At 38.6% G+C, this 6,055-nt stretch overlaps 1 long non-coding RNA gene across 1 annotated transcript; it reads right to left on the bottom strand.

Annotated features, from left to right (window-relative positions):
* Positions 1-2,486: 2,486 nt before the first annotated feature.
* Positions 2,487-3,148, bottom strand: LOC114476539 (uncharacterized). Its single transcript, XR_003675606.1, has 3 exons — positions 2,947-3,148; positions 2,711-2,829; positions 2,487-2,588 (listed from the first exon to the last, which is right to left on the bottom strand). It is a non-coding gene; the product is annotated as an uncharacterized LOC114476539 (long non-coding RNA).
* Between the last annotated feature and the right edge of the window lie 2,907 nt (positions 3,149-6,055).

The raw sequence follows: 6,055 nt of genomic DNA, 5'->3' as shown, positions 1-6,055 counted from the left end.
TGCACTTTAAAGGAAGAATCCGGTAATCCAGTGTTCTATGGTTATTTCGTTTCAAAACCAAATAAAAAAAAACAAAAAAAAAAAACAGATTGTTATTTTGTTTTATTAATTTAAAACCAGAAACAGGAAAATGGAAATAAAAAAAACAAATACTAAAAAAAAAATTCATTCTTTGGTTATTCATTCACCTACAAGAAACTCACCTTGACAAACTAAATAAAATGGGATTCAAACATGTATATTTTTCCTCGTATAGAACAGGGAGGCGACATTGATACAGACGCAAAAAAAAACAGTAAAATACTTAACACGTTGATAAATGAATTGGGTATTGTGGACGTACAGAGAGAAAGAAATCCAACCAACTGGAACTAAACACATTACTCTCAGATAGAATATTTTTAAAAAGATTAAATAGGTCCTGCCACTAAATTGTACTAAATGGTACACAATGATAACAGGGAGGTGGCACCATTAAAAGTTTGGGATGCATTGAAGGCGGTAATAAGGGGTAAAATAATATCAATTGCTTAATAAAGAAACGCAGACATTAAACCCTTAAAAACCTTGAAGATTAAATGAAAAGACTCCAAAAAGAACATTCAGCAACCCTAAAAGTAAAATGCAAATGCAAAATTACGAGAACAAGAGACAAACTGGACTAAAAAAATGAGCTTGACATCATGGCGGACTGTTAAAGGCAACAAACACAGAGCTGTATTTTGTTTTGAGCTAAAGCAGGAATCATGTGTAGAGAGGCTGGTTTCCCATGCTTTTCACTGGGGGAGAGCTTTGAGGATGGCGTTCACCTCCTCGGCCACGGCCGTCAGTGCAAACTCAAACTGGTCCTGGAAACTCCAAAGAAGCACAACAAGGTGTGACCATCCTTCATCACCACATCATAGTAATATGGTTTTTTATTAGAGAACACTCAAGTGGTTTTGTGCAGCACCCAAAGTAAACACAAAAAAATGACTCCAAACAATACACAAAACAACAAAAACACACAAAATATACAAAAACAAACCCGATCATACAAATCCAATTTTTTTGGGGCGGTAAAAGGAGCAATTCCGACACCTTAGTTATTTGCACAGGTTATTGTATTTATTTGTTTATTTTTACATAAATTGGGCTTCCAGCTCATAAAACTCATGAAAACAGGAATTCAAAAATTTAGAATACTGTGAAGAAATCACCATTTACTTCTCAATTTTTGCATAAAAAAGTGAGAGCATTGCAACCCAAATCATGACTGACTGTGGATATTTCACACTGGACCTCAAGCAGCTTGGGTTCTAATCCTCAGCCGTCTTCCTCCAAACCCTTGGACCTTGATTCCAGAATGAATCACTTTCATCAGAAAAGAGTCCTTCTTCTCCTCTTTTTTTCTGCAAAAACTGAGAAGTAAATGGTGATTTCTTCATAGTATTCTAATTTTTTTAATTTCTGTTTTCGTGGGTTTTATGAGCTGGAAGCCCAAATTATGTAAAAACAAACAAATAAATACTTGAAATCATTTAAATTGTGGGCCCTGAATCTATAATCTATGAAAGTTTAACTTTTTGAATGGAATTATGGAAATTAATCAACTTTTCCATAATATTCTAATTTTTTGGAAAAGGTCTGTATATATGTGTTTGAACCTACACCATTTTGGCTGATTAGTTGGACAATTGAGTGTGGTTTGTTGTCATGTGCCTGTGTTAACATCGTGTCAGGATGGCCAGCGGAAGGAAAAAATTTTTTCCTTCCGCTGGTGTGGGTTTGAGTCCGGTGTGGTGTCGAATCCCACTTCTAACATTTTTTTTTTTTTTTACATATTAAACACAGCATATTCCACCTTTAAAAATACATAAACAAAAAAAAAAGAAACATTTTAGGTTATTTCCTAGGTTAATGTTAGGGATAGGGCTAAAGTTTCATTTATTCAGACTGACAGTTGGCAGTCCAAACATGTCGGGAAATCAAAGTAAATTGACTGAATAAATTAAACCTAAACATATTATTTAAAAGAAAAAAAAGGCAAAATTAAGTTGCTGGAGTTAAATCTAAATGCACCGTGTGGGACAATGATACATTGATAATATCTATAATAGATCCAACCTTGACAAACTGCACGTCGGTGAGAGCTCGAACATAGAAGTCAGGTGTGTACTGCTGAACGGGGATGAAGTTGTTGATCTGGCATCAATAGGCATCATTTTGCCGGATAAAATTGGTCAAAAGTTTGTTTTTAATCCTTTATGTACTCTCAGACAAGACGAGAAAGCTCCTTAATAATTTGTTAGCATAGCTCGATAGCTTCGTGCCTTTAAAAACACACTGAGTGAGAAGCCAAAAAGACAGCAGAAAAACTTACTCTAAAGATCGGATTCCTCCAAGATTCCATCAAGATGATCAATCCCAACACTTTGTAGAAAGGATCCCCCTCCCCCTCGTTGTTCAGCTTTTGGACAATAGCCAAAAGCTGAACAACGCTGCGTGGGAAGAACATAAGATGGAGCCACTTCCCTCCACAATGGAAAAGGCCTGGGAATCCTCAATCACCATATCCACCAACACCTCAGTCAAGTCAACCGTCTCAGCTGAATGAAAATGCATATGTTATAGTTAGACATTTTAATGGACAATTAAATTCAAATAACCATATAAAGTGTAATTGTAGGACAATCATCATCAATTATTATCATGAAATAAAATGGCCTACCCGAGACAGGTTCACCCTGGTTGGAATCCACACTGCCATGCAAGGCTCGGTAGTGCCTTAACATAGCTGAGGTGTTATTATTATAACCCAGTTGTTTAGAGCACAACAGACACTTTCACCTACAATTAAAAAAACAATTATTCAAACCTATTTAGAAAAGACAAATGTGAGCAAGAGAAATTATATGTTGTCATATTTGTGTAATCTATTATTACATAATTATTGCTATGCCTTACCTTATTAGGTGAGATCTGTTCAAAGTGCTCCCAAACTGGAGAAAATCTTCTCTTTCTTGCTGGTTCCATCGCAAAAGAAGAAGCTCGAATAGGATGCCAAAAGAAGCGCAATAACCCAGAAACACAAAAAGTGAAGGGGAATCCATTGCGTCGACTCATCTGTTTTATTTTGAATCGCGCTCCAAACCAGCGAATCATTTCCGGATTCAGTCCGGCCGCTTCGCGAGGCTTCGAACGTCACCACATACGTCACCAACACGCGCCTCGACCCACGCTTCAAAAATATCTCCCTTAGATTACTCGGTACACGCTTTGAAGACTCGGCACGCTCAGCACATCACTAGTTGAGACTGACTACTCCGGCTGTTTCACTTCTATGGCGCCAAGATCATCATCTTCTTCCTCGCTTGAATACAGCTCGGCGAAGGTGATGATTTCCGAGCTGTTAGGGAACAGGTGGAGCCCGTAGAACCTGACGAGGATGGGGCTTCCCTCGGTCCCTTCACGGTGGTCTCCGCGGGTTTTTCGCTCTTCTCCAGCCTCATGCCGAGTATTTGAGTGACATTTCTAGTGTCTGAAACCGCCGCTTCGGTCCGTATGCCCGCAAAAATACAAGAAAACACGATTAAAGTTAGCGTGAACCCTGCTCCACTCCAGTCTATCGCCATGTTTGTGTCGCTTTCTGCCAACAGGTGAACTGACGTTATTAACGGCTTTTCATGAGCACACCCCTCGTTTAAATGCAGAGTTTTGACCAATGGGAAGCTTTGGCGTCACCTTCAAGCGCCTCTACTGGTAATATTTAAGGTCGACCAGCTGTTTCTCTTTTAAGATGGACTGAAAAGATGATGATTTCGCGTTATTCGCCGTTCGCTTGAGTTGAAAATATTGAACTCCAGCGGCAGTTTCGCGTGACGCGCAGGCGCGAACGCCAATCAGAGTCCTTGTTGGCAAACAAGGACTCTGATTGGCGTTCGCGGAAACCAGTCCACCCACCTATTCAAACATGGATGACAAGCTAATCGTAGCGGTGTGTGACCACCCTGAGCTGTACAACACAGCCAGTTATTGGTACCGGGACCGGACCAAGAAGGACCTGGCGTGGAGGACGATCGGCGAAGCGGTGGGACTAGCAGGTAAATCTTCTTTCTCTGTAGTTTTCATCTTTGAAAGTCGGCAATGAGCTAGGATTTGCAGCTAATGGCCGCTGTGTCATTTTACCGCCGTTTTATAGTCTTCATAAACAAGTACAGAACAAACAACACCCAGTAGTTCAGTTCTTCAGCCGAAAGGGTATAGGTTGAAGCAAAGCTTATTTCAACCATCACAACATAAAAAACCAGGTTATCTACATAATATCACACACAAAAAATATTTAACTTATATTACTATTTTTACAATACACACTCAATATAAATTCTGCACAATTTTTATATATACAGTCTGTACATGTATATTACATAATATTGATACACTATTTCATATTTATAAAACAAACGTCATCAATTAAATTTAGAGTGGCAATATATAAATTAATAAAAACATTTTATTTTATTTAGTAAGGATTGATATATGTTATACCGTTGTATACATATTATTGTTTATTTTTCTGCTGTTTATAACAGCGGATCTCTGCCGTAAAAGGTGGAAGGGCCTCAGAGACACGTATTTAAAGGAAAAAAGAAAGTGTCTGGAGAAAAGGAGTGGGTCAGCTGCAGGGCCATCAAAATGGTGGAAATACTCTGGAAATACCTCGACCCCTTCATTTCACCGAGAGACACCAGCAGCAGCATGGTGCAGGGGGTTGAGGAAGACAGGGCTGCAGAATATGGTCATCCATCAGAGACTGGAGGTTTGTTTATCAGTGCAGACATATATACATATAGAAAAATGTATCTGCTTCATAATCAGACCTTTATGCACAATAGGACTTCTTCTAGTGTGGGTGGGGGGGGGATAAAAATCTAGTATCATGATTTAAAATGTATAGTAATATTTCATATCTCATGTTTGTTGTCACTCAGAGGTAAACAATGAGGGAGAGGAAGCAGAAGGTGAGGGCGAAGGAGAGGATGCTGGTGGTGCTGATGTGGAGGCTGGTGGTGCTCATGTGGAGGCTGGAGGTGCTGATGGGGGTGCTGCTGCTGTTGCAAGGGTTCCTGCTAATGCTGCAGCAGCATCTCCTGCAGGATCAAGTGCAGCCAAACCATCTGGTATGATCATAACAGAAGTTGTTTTGCATTCTGTTATAAATACAATGTATCTTTAAATGCTTGGTATATCAGTGATGACAATGTTGATCATTACCTCGATTAATTAAAATATATCTATGATCGTGACTTGATAAGCTATTAATATATGTTAATATGTTTCTTTAAAGGAAGGAGGGCAAAGAAGAGACCCAGCCAAGGCCCAAGTGAGATGGACCTGGTCATCATGGAGGCCCTCAGAAGACCTCCTCCTTCTCCACCACCACCTATGTCGGCAGATGAAATGTTTTTAAAAAGCCTGCTTCCTACCCTGCAAAGAGTGCCCCCAGAAAACAGGGAGTTTGTAAAATTACAATTGTACAAAGTACTTGTTGACAATCTTCCGGTGACTCTAAATTTAGAAAATTTTGAATAGGTTTTAGATTTGGCTGGGTGGGGTGGGGTGGGGGCACTCTTTGCATGGTAGGAATCACATTGTAAATAGTTTATTTCGAAGTTTTATAAAGTTCATGTGAATAGTTTGTTTAAAATTGAGGTATTATAAAGTTAATATAATAGTTTGTTTAAAATCGAGGTATTATAAAGCTCATGTAAATAATGTTCTTTAAGGATTGTTGAGTAAAATCACATTTTCAAGTTGACATTCGCTTTCTTTGTATTTTTTACCAATGCATCTAAACATCTATATGTGTACTCCACATCAAGGTTATATATAATGTTCATATAAGAATTTAGAGTTTCCTTATGTCTCTGTGAGACCTTTAATGCCTTAACTGAATTTCTGAGGTGAGGTTTCATGGATTGTTTATGTCTGGTTAAAAATGAAGATGGCAAATGTCTCTCCCCCAATTATCCATATTTATTATACACATGTTAATGCAGTAGGAAGTATGCTCTAT

This window comes from Gouania willdenowi, chromosome 2, assembly GCF_900634775.1.
Source record: "Gouania willdenowi chromosome 2, fGouWil2.1, whole genome shotgun sequence".
In the NCBI taxonomy this organism is placed as follows: Eukaryota; Metazoa; Chordata; class Actinopteri; order Blenniiformes; family Gobiesocidae; genus Gouania; species Gouania willdenowi.
This window is presented reverse-complemented; position numbering and strand designations above follow the sequence as displayed.